This window comes from Polypterus senegalus, chromosome 12 (genome assembly GCF_016835505.1).
Source record: "Polypterus senegalus isolate Bchr_013 chromosome 12, ASM1683550v1, whole genome shotgun sequence".
In the NCBI taxonomy this organism is placed as follows: Eukaryota; Metazoa; Chordata; class Cladistia; order Polypteriformes; family Polypteridae; genus Polypterus; species Polypterus senegalus.
Window position 1 is genome coordinate 161492569 of NC_053165.1, and position 11223 is coordinate 161503791.

The window sequence follows — 11223 nt, forward strand, 5'->3', positions numbered from 1 at the left end:
TACTTTAAAACTGCATGTTTTGCTGTAATATGTATGTTATTTGACTGTTAGAACTATGTCACTATTCCAGCACAATGCATATAAAAAACATTGTGCATTTGACAACTTAAAACTTTAATTACCATTATTCTTAACTGTTAAATTTACACTAGCATAATACAATTATGTAATCATGCAACACCTGTTAACTTGAAAAAGCTATTTAGCAGTGCAACTTAAATAACAAAATAAGAATCACAATATAAATCATTTGCATTCATTATTTTATTTTCAGTATAAACATCAATAAACCAATAAAAATGATGTTTATCATAGATTTTAAGTATTTCAAACAAAAATGAAAAACACAAAAAGTGCTCAGATGTTGACAAAATGTTGACAATCTCTGATATTGAGAACACCTGCCATTATTAATTTTTAGGGAAAAAAACATATCATAAACCAAATTATTTTTCTTCATTGGCAACACTAAATTGGTATCATGAAATGATTAGCTTGCGTCTTCCTTTGCGTTAACTTTATACATAAAATAAAATGTAAAAATATCAAAATTTAAATTACAACTTTATACAGTGCTTTATAACATTCCTTGTTTGTAATTGGAAAAAAAAGAAAAAAAAAGTGAAAAAACAAGTCCTCCATGTTCCTTAGTTTTACAAAGGTAAATTATGGCAAAATCTGAGTCTTCCTGTCATCCAAAATAAAAAAAAAAAAGGTTAACTAGTAAACCACAATAAAAGACTTCCTATTTGCTTCATACCTTTAACAAATATAAAAATAAATATTGAACTAAAATAAGGATTCAGACTTCTTGTTTGTTCAATGCCTTCTAAAACAAACAAACAAACAAAAATACTAAGAAAACCAAAATACGGAATCTGATTACCTTTTTTTTCCTTGTCTTCTCATTGCAATGCTCAGTAATCCTCTCGTATGCAGGACACTTCTATGAAGTGGTTCTCCAGTCGTGGTCAGCAAGGTCAGCTATTAGAGTGAGCACTTTGGGAACGGTTTCTTGTTTTTCCTTGACTCGACCTTGGTGCCCTTGTCTGGATTTATGTTGAACAAGCATCTGAAAAACAAATTCATTTGCTTTTACTTGCTTGTTTTCTTGATATGTGCTGCACAATATCAATTGTCTTATCTATAATAATAAAAGGCAAAGCCCTCACTGACTGACTGACTTGACCTCACTCACTCACTGACTCATCACTAATTCTCCAACTTCCCATGTACAGTAGGTAGAAGGCTCATTCCTTACAGCTTACTTATAAAAGTTAAGCAGGTTTCATTTCGAAATTCTACACGTAACGGTCATAACGGTCGAAAACGTCCGCCATGTTGAACTTTCTTATTTATGGCCCCATCTTCACGAAATTTGGTAAGCGGCTTCTCTGTGCTAACCAAAACCGATGTACGTACTTATTTCGGTGGTATGATGCCACTGTCGGCCGCCATATTGAACTTTTCAACAGTCTTTGTTACTTATGGGCCCATCTTCAAGAAATTTGGTACACGGGTTCCCAACGATAACTGAATCCTACTTACACACATATATACGTCCATAGCCTGTACCTCGGTCACCGTGTGAGGTGGCATTGGGTCCCCCATCCCAACGCCTCCCATGTTGTTGGCTGCCTGCCTATATAAGGCCGTCCGTCACTCCGGTCTCTTCATTCCCTTCCTTGCTTCGCCACAGGATTCACGTCTCCCTACTGATAACTACAGCCTTTTTGTTTAATCCACGGCTTCTCTGCTGTTTTATTGTTCGTTTATTACGATTATAGTTATTGTGTAGGTATTTTAGACTTACTTTACATTGTTCAGGTACCCATTTCCTTTATCATTCTAACTGTACCCCCATTAACATGTCTATCGAGGTGATCACCATCGATCAAAGAACTGTCACTTACCGAGTGGTTTCCATGCCCGGAGAGGACGCCTGCTTTTCCCATTCTCTGTGTTGCATATTGCACGGCCATATCAGGCTCACTCTTGATATCCGGAGGAACATTGTGACTTATGTATTGAATGACTGGACAGGTTCAAGGTGTGGACTGATGACGGTACAGGAGATAATTAGACTACACAGGAGCACTAGAAGAGTGAAATGCTTAAGCCCTTCACCTATGGATCTGCATGTGAGTTGATGGCTGCCGCTGAATTGTTCGGTTGTCGCTTTCAAGTGTACCGAAATGGCCAAATATTTTACACCTTTGGACAACCGCCAATGCCTCTCAAACATCTTAGATTGACAGGTGACGATTTGAGTAGTGGACACTTTGATGTTTATGAATGTTTAAACTCTCAAAAGCTGGATGTGATTTTATCGATGAAACTGGTTGTGTGCTTACAACGCTTGACAGATGCCAAATGTCACTTCAACACAACAAATCCTGCGAATACTGTCGTAATTGAAACAAACCATGAAACTCAAACCGATTATGACAGCAGCAATCCAAGCTGTGAGATCTGAGATAAGATTACTATTCACATGGCCGACTGTACGTTGCATGCTCAAGAGTAAGCTCAGCGCACAGCTTGGTCATGTTACAACCGGAGGGCCAAACTGACAACATGGTATACAAAGAGATCCTTAAATAATTATTGGTATATTTTCCCTCAGTTTAAAAAGGTTTATCTTCTTAATAAAAATTTTAAATGCAGTACTTCGCCGCTGCGAAGCGCGGGTATTTTGCTAGTGTGAAATAAATTGTCATACTCACCATTGCAAGAACTCAAGAGTGGATGCCAGTTCCACTGGATAGTGAATATTGAAACAGTAAAAGCTGCCGAACATCATGCAGAGTGCCGAGATAAAGGTTGGAATGTGTTTAGTTGTAATCTGTCGGTCGATACCCAGCATGAACATTTTTGAAGTGTAGATTGAAGGACCGATAGATAAATGTATACAAAATCATCTCAACAAGCTTTTTGACAATTAAAGCAAAACTGTTTCCCCACTTAGTTTACACCAATATTTTTGCATTTAGTTTGAAAATATACTTACCAGAAACAATAATGTGGGGGGTGACTGGCAACTTATCAACCACATCTTCAGCAAGGAAGGACTCTTCTACATAATGAAACATTACCTCTTGCCTTTCTTCAAAGTATGCAAGAAGAAGAATCACCATGTCCTTGACATCTTCAGAACAGCCCTCCACATGACCTCTGGACACCTCCAATTTAGCAGCATGACTTGCTTTTTCCTCTCTTGTGCTGGTGGTTTTTAGGAACTTCAGGAGCCGCACTCCATTTTTGTACAAGCTTGCAAGGAACATCTCTTTCAGATCAATCCCAGTAGCTGTTTGAAGTGTACACCCATGGCAATTTCTTGGAATACAAAAGGCCAGTCCTCAAAAAGCTGGTTCATGCGGACTCCCTTATTTATGTCTTTACGCTGGGAGTAATATGTTGATTGCACAAGGGTTCCAATTTCTTTATTGTTAACATTTGTCTCCTTAGACAGCATCTTCATTTTCTCCTGTTTATCATTCTGGCTTTCTGCTGTTTCAGAAAGTGGCATACATTTTAATTCCCAATTAACACAGCCATATGTGTCTTGAACCACTGCCTTTTGTTCAGCAGGGACCTCCTCAGTATCACTATCTGAATCATGCTTGCGTTTTCTGATTTTTTGTATGTCAGGTCTTCTCACGTTGTCGACACGATTCTGGAGCTTTTTAACCAGTGAATGATATCCTGGTCCAACTACATCTCCTTCAATGACATCCTGCAAGGATGCTGGGTACTTGGTCACAATCTTTTTGGCAATAACAATGGTACTTTGCTTACTAGGGGAATCACAGATCTTAATCATTTCAGAAACGATAATTCTGACCATTTCACGTCGTAAACGTGGACTTGGTCTTTTCTTCCTTTCAAAACAGTTAATCAGTTCAGGAAATTTGTTCCAAGGAATCTCAAAACTGTCAGCCCAGTCTGAAACAAATCTGGAACTGCTGCTTAATGGTGAAGATGAAGAACATGAGGCTGAGGGACTGTAGACTGTGGAGCATGATGATGATGCATCTGGATTTTGATCTGTACAGGCAAAATAAATACCATTGTCAAACACAAATTACATGATCAACATTTTACACGTTGTAATATTACGTGATGAGATGTACTTAGTGATGTGGCTCCATGATGACACAAGATTTCTGGCATGAACTGGTCTCAGCACGGGCATGAGGTCTACTTCCTGAACATACTGAAAATTTTGAGAAGTCTCTACTCCAAGTGACTTCAGTGTATCTACCACCGAATTTAATACGGGAGATGATGTCTGGGAGCACATCAGCAATAGCGCTGCTTATGCATTTTTGTCGAGACTCATCCATATCTAAAGATAAAAATAAATCCATCACTAAGCAATTGTAATGTATCTGAAATCAACTGACCACAACTGAAAGTAAGTTTTTATTTGAAAAATTAAAAGAACCCGTCATATATTGAACACATTGTATCATATCCATAACACCAGAAATTATTTTCATGTCACATTGTTAGAAAATATAAACAATGCACTTTCTTGAAAGTAATATGTTGTTCATTAGTGTTAGCATTTGTGTGAATCAATAAATCATTGCTGCTGTTGTTAATTACAAATCCAAAAATTAACATGAGGTTAAAAATTTTCACTTGCAATTTTGGGATGACCATGTTACCAAATGCAATGTATCATGTTGCAGCAGACCAATCAAATATTGGGCATCATGACACCCTTAGGGTGTATTGCCTCTTTAAAAATATCACCTCCTCAAATGGTATCTCTATGAAGGAATACTGTTTGGGGTTTTGTTACAAACTGAAAAAAATAATGTCATATTAATACAATTTGCAATTTACTGTCCATATTTTAATAAATATTTTGCTTCAGCTGAAAAACCTCAATAAAATGGAGAGTGTAGGGGGACAACATGCTGTGTTTCAGTGGAACTACCGTTCCTCCCTGCATTATGTAAGATGATAACGGATAAAGTCAACTAAGTCTTCAATGTTCACACATTGCATTCTGTCAATTGCAGTTCTCAGGGAGTATAAATGGTACGGAGTAAGAAACTCTGATACAAAACACTCGAGTTAACAAGTGCACACTTTCCTCCTTGATAAAAATGAGCACAAGTTCACCAAACTCCACACAGCCATCATTTCCAATGACAACAAACTGCCCTTTTTAAATGCTGTTCCTTCAAACTAAATTTTTACAGAAATCTCGGTATTTGTGGCATTAAATCCAAACTGACACACAGCATCCTTGATAGTCTCAGAGTAAAGTTCCAAGAAAAACGGAGAGCTCTCTTTTATTTGCAAGACCATGGGACGCGCTGCCCCAGCTGATAAATAGGCCTGAAGCATCTGATGCCTTTCAGAAAGGGTGTTACACAAGTTCTTAAAATTCTTCAAGTGTCTTGTACATCTCTTAAAGTAGCTATGTTTACTTTCAAACCTTATGGTCCATAACCGGATAAGTGGACCAAATTTCAGTGTTAGTGCAGGATATTGCTGTAAGTAATGAGGTTAGGTTTCAAATTACTTTCTGGAAAGGCTGATTTTCTGGATTCTAGATACTCTTGGATAATAACATTTAAATAAGTGTCCTGTGATACTGAAATCATCTGAGCACAGATGATGTCAACAATGTCTTTTAGCTGAAGTAGTAACTGCCACGCTTCATCTGCAGGATCTTTTACTGTCTCCAATTATTAAAGGCAGCAGCCTCAAAAAAATTCCAGTTCTGAAGAGCCTGACCTGCAAGTTCTTTACAACTGAGCACAAGGCTTTGCGAGAGCATCAGGGCTTTTATATTTGAACTGCCTAATTCGCTGATTACGTATAGAGTAAGTGAACCACTTATTCTTAACAAAATACTTGAGATACAGTGCGACATCATATGACAGCACACCTTCAAAATATCATGTCCAAGACAAGGCGACAAACAAAGTATTTCAAAGAATTGAACTTTATCCCCTGAACCTCGGTGGTATTTTCAGGCTGTAATTGATCGACAGCACAACTGTAACTCTCAGCAGTACGTAATGGGCCACATGATTTTGGGTCATCATAAAACTCCCTGGTGAATCAGACAGTATCTACAGAAATACCGTGAATGGCTAAAATTTTCAGTGAATCCACCAACACAGTGGGAGCCCAAATGATCTCCAGCAATGCAATAAAGTGTACCATTAATAACAGACTGCTCTGTCATAGCAAGTCCATTGTCCTCAATGTCTTTCAAATCTGCTATTAATTGAGAGAAAACTCTTTCATGGCCAAAGTCTGTAGGTATGTTTGTTATTTTAAAGAATTAAACCACTTAATGTTATCTGCGATTTTGGCAGAAGCAGATTTGAATAAACAATTTCGATTACTAGCCATGTTACCCGATGCAGTTATTCGGCAGGGATTAAATTCAGAGTTTAACAGGAATTTTTCTTTTTGATGATAGTAAAAAAGAATTAGATTAAATGAATTGCAGAAAAAAAAATAATTGCTGTACAAGAATAGTAGATTTTTGACTTTTAATACTATGATCTCTTTTAAATAAAAGAAAAATACAAAGTTTACAATCGGTAAGTTCTTTGAGAAATAATGCGTTTTACAGTAATTTACCATTAAATTAACAGGGTATTTTTTTTTTTTTAAATAACACTGTATTTTTTACAAAATAAAAGCGTAAATTTGAAGAGATTTTTCTGTATTTTTGATTAGTAAATGTCACTGTTAATTAAAACGGTAAATTAAGATTTTATGATTTACAGTTCTTTACTTTCGCAATTTTACATGCATTCACCGTTAAAATCACAGACATTTTTAACAGTGAACCTCAAACCATGGTGGCTGGTTCCCTTAGTCGACAGGGTGAAGATCAGAGTATTACATTCTTAGGTCTGAGTCGCAATCTGATTACTTGGGTGGTTACCTAGCAGGTAACGCTTGTGGTTGGTTGGCCTGCCAGCAAACATCCGCCACATCCTCTCAGGTGCGAACTGTATTATTATTATTATTATCATCATCATTGTATTATTTGGTAGATACTGTATCACATTCTCCATGTCTGTGGGTTTTCCTTCCATCTCTCTTAAGACATGCAGGTTAGAATAACTGCGATTCTGAGCTGCCCAAGTGCACGTGAACATGCCATGCAATGTGCCAGATTCCTGCACATAGGTCAGATTCCTGATGCTTCCTGCCGTGCATCTAATGCTACCGAGATTGGCTTCATCCTAAGACCCTGAATTTAATGAACGTTAGGCTTTATTTTTGTCATCATGCTTTTTCCATAGTTAATATTAACTGTGCCCATTTGTCAGGTGCCTCCAGGCTCAGATCCACACTCAGTCACTTTAATTACACTCATCTTTATCTGACCTTGTCTTTTATTGATGAAATGATTAATTTCCCCTCAGTGTTGTTCACAGAAGTTTCCTAAAATATTAAAATCCCTCTGCATGCTGATCAGCACAGAGTAAGCAAAATAAAAATAAGGTAATGGAAACACTTGTCTTTTATCATCTGACATATGCATCGGTGGCCTCTTGCAGTTTCTGTTTATGCTGAATTTTCCATCGCTGACCTGAATAGCTTTTCCTGTTCACCAACCATGTCCATTATAAAATCTAAACTATCAGCTTTTATGGAGATCCTCATTCAAAATACCGTCCTTTAGGTTCACCAACGTTTTAAATAGTCATTTGAACCTCCATCCAGCTACTCATTATTAAACCCATTTCATGGTTCCTGTAACCAAAACCTAGTCACGTGGCATCAGACTTGGTTCATCGCAGGGCACACTCACCCAAACCAAGAGAAAGGCATCATTAAGACAGAAGCCAGCCCTGGGTGGGTCACCAGTTCATTACAGGGCACATTCCCTCACCCCTGGCAGTTCCGAATCTACTGTTAACTAACTACATTGAACTAACAGCCTCTGTTCTGTTTATTCTACTTATCTGGTGGTCCTGTCCCCATTGGCATCAAGCGGTTAAATTTAGGCTAGGGTTCCAGGGTGGGAATTTTATCAATACACTGAAGTTAATAAAAATTGGCTCATGCGTCCATTATATGCTATGCTCAAAAGGTATTCTGACAAATAATACCTTTTATATTTTTTTTTCTAATCAATTTTTCACTTAAGGAAAGCCAATTACGTGCATGTGAAATCCATGGACTAAAGCTGATTTTCTGTGGAGCAAGTAAATAAATGCCCAGGGTATTTATTAGTTCTTTCTCACACTAACACAGGAGATCCCACACTTAATCAGTAATGCGTGTGTGTGATGGTGCGAGAGTTTGTGTGTGTGTGTGTGTGTGTATGTTTTGATATGGGAGGGACAGAAGGAGCCGTAGAGGCAGGCAGCACAAGTCGGGTGGGATGGAGTGGGGCGAGGAGGCAGGGATTTGTGTGAGTATTTGAAATAATGAAAGAAAAAAAAACAAAAACAAAAGTGCTTTGGAATTGAGGAGCCAAAACCAAGGTGACTTGTGAAATAAAAAACACACCCGACAGGCATATGCCTTTTACCAAAATAAATACAATCTGTTCAAACAAGGTACGTAATTCATCCAAATAGAATTTGTTCGAACGGATGACAGTCTTTTGAGCAACATCGCTCTTTTCAAAGCCAAACCACCTCCATATGAGTGAGGATGATCCATGTCTTGCAATTAAATGTAACATACACAGTGAAGCGGTTTTATCCCCTGGTGCCGTTTGTTCACTCATTTTTAGGCAGCTACATTAGCTTAACTTGTGGTGAGCTGACTTTGCACATCTAGGCGCTTGTTTTGCACACATGCAGTAATCTATTCACTTATGCCTGGACCTGAAGCTTATTTTTTTAAAAATGTATATTTTATAAAGATTCTTTGAAGCCCTTTTTAAGTCTAGCTGGGGTTTATTGATGGTGTCAAAGTGGGCATTTTTGGAACTTGCAGGACTTGCATGCTTTAAGACTCTAAGCGCTCAGAACATCAGCATGTAGGGAAAAAAAACAACAAAACTACAACTAGTACAACAGAGGAACCAACTCGGCTTACAGAACACCAGCGTTACCTAAACACCACTGCTGAGGCATTAGTTCTCATACTTGTATTGTTTGGCATTTTTGTGTATTATTGAATTCTTTTTAAAGTGTTTTGTTTACATACAAATCCTTACTTCCATTAATGGCTTGGATATTGAGAGATATATATATATATATATATATATATATATATATATATATATATATATATATATATATATATATATATATATATATATATATATATATATATATATATATATATATATATATATATATATATACACACATAATATCTGACAATCTCATCCAGTTACATCTACATGTTGCTTATTTCAAACTGAAAGCAGGACTTTGTCGCTTTTTAAACCATGCCAATGATGAAATAGATGATCTGAGCCCTAACTCAAAAAAACAAAAACAAACAAGCCCACTCATAAGATTCAACTGACAAGACTCACCGCCACTAGTTCTGTCTCACTCTTCTGGCAACTGGTTTTCAGACATTCAGTATCAGCTTAGTTACTTGTCCCATTTGCACAGGTGAAGAGGCGAGTGTGACAGGTAAGAAGGGAATGCTCTTCATGTAGCCCCAGTGAAGTTGTTCCTGCTATGATTGTATTCCAGTATCCATTCAAAAAGGACTACAGGAATAAAACTGAGGCTCCTGCTGTAATGGAGTAATACCTAGCATACATACTGTGTATAATAAAAAAGAAAAACAAAATTAGTTTAACAACATATAATTTTAAAATGCATAACTGGCAGGAAAGCTGGAAAAGTAGCTGTTGCTTGGACACAATTATTACCCTACTAGATCAGATGAAAACGGCTGTTAAGGGCTGTAATTTGTGACAGGGAGATTGAAGGCTCTAGTATTAAAATGTATGAGCTCATGGATGGAAGACAAGTTTTAGAAACATGAGCACGCATTCCAGTAAGATAGCCTGGGGGAATACTGGTACCCTACGTGAAAGGCTAGGAATGGAATGGAGGTTGCTAGCTGCAATGAAAAGACATGAACTGATCTGCACTGGCCAGCAGCTGGACTGGGGAGGGACAGAGTCATGAGGAAGAGCGGAGTCAGACACCCTGACTCGTGCAAGAGGTGGGTCAAGGACTGGATCGATTGGGGCTTGCACAGACATGTTAGTGTCTCAGCTGCTGCTCTGTGAAGAAGGTCATGTGGTCTGTTTCTGACATTTCACCCAAGGGTCATGTCTGATTATGTCAGACCAGAGACCAACTAACATACTAGGACATGGTGCCTCCTGGTATCTTCTGCAATACAGGAATTGCCACAATGAAATGCATCGTGACTCACCAATGGAGACGTGACAGTTAAACCATCTTATTCAAAAAAAAAAAAAAAAAAACAACATTTCTCATTATCTGGAGGCAGGCCAGCTCTTTTTCTTATATCTGAACAGATGAAATTATGCCATGCAATTCAAGAAGCATTAATCCATATTAATATGATCATGTTGGATTATTTGAAACTAGAACAGTGAACCAGAAATGTGTGTTTGTTTATCACTGTCATATCAACTTACTACATTGTGTATCACATAGGCCAGTTACTCCTGTTTAATGTTGTTATTGGATCCACAAGGTCAAACTGGACTTACTGAAGGCAGGTGCTTTGTTGGCGATTGTTTAACGTAAAATATTCACCTACAGAATCTAAATGTCCAGTGGGTCCTACCGTCTTTTGATAAAGAAAAAGCTATGGATGGGTGGACGGCAGGCTGGCTGCAATTTTTCTTTCTTTTTTTTTTTTTTTTTTTTAAAACTTTAGAGTGGCTTCTCTTTCTTTGCGATCAACTGTCACCCCATCCCTGGTAGACTATTTTCTGGCCCCTTCCGACCTTCAGTTTTTATTATCTTCTCTTTAAAGCCGATGTCCAATCATGCAACTTCAAGTTGTGGGGAGTGTCAGACTTGTGGACTGCTGTTGCTGATCTCATCCACAGAAAGGATCATGGGGCATATCAAAATGTGTGCCAACTTACCAGCACAGTCTGGCTAACCCTTTTGCTGACAGCCAATAATGTGCCAGTAAGAGGGTTGACAGGTACAGTGAATTCAGCTGCAATCTCAATTTACTTTCTATTCTGTCATTGTATGCAAAACACAAGACAGACAGACAGACGGACAGACAGACGGACAGACAAGGCTCTTGTGTTTGCGA

The 11223-nt window shown here is 37.9% G+C and overlaps 1 long non-coding RNA gene across 1 annotated transcript; it reads right to left on the reverse strand.

Moving 5' to 3' along the window:
- Positions 1 to 892: 892 nt before the first annotated feature.
- LOC120541007 lies at positions 893 to 10363 on the reverse strand. Its single transcript, XR_005635921.1, has 3 exons — positions 9494 to 10363; positions 3011 to 4047; positions 893 to 1072 (listed from the first exon to the last, which is right to left on the reverse strand). It is a non-coding gene; the product is annotated as an uncharacterized LOC120541007 (long non-coding RNA).
- Between the last annotated feature and the right edge of the window lie 860 nt (positions 10364 to 11223).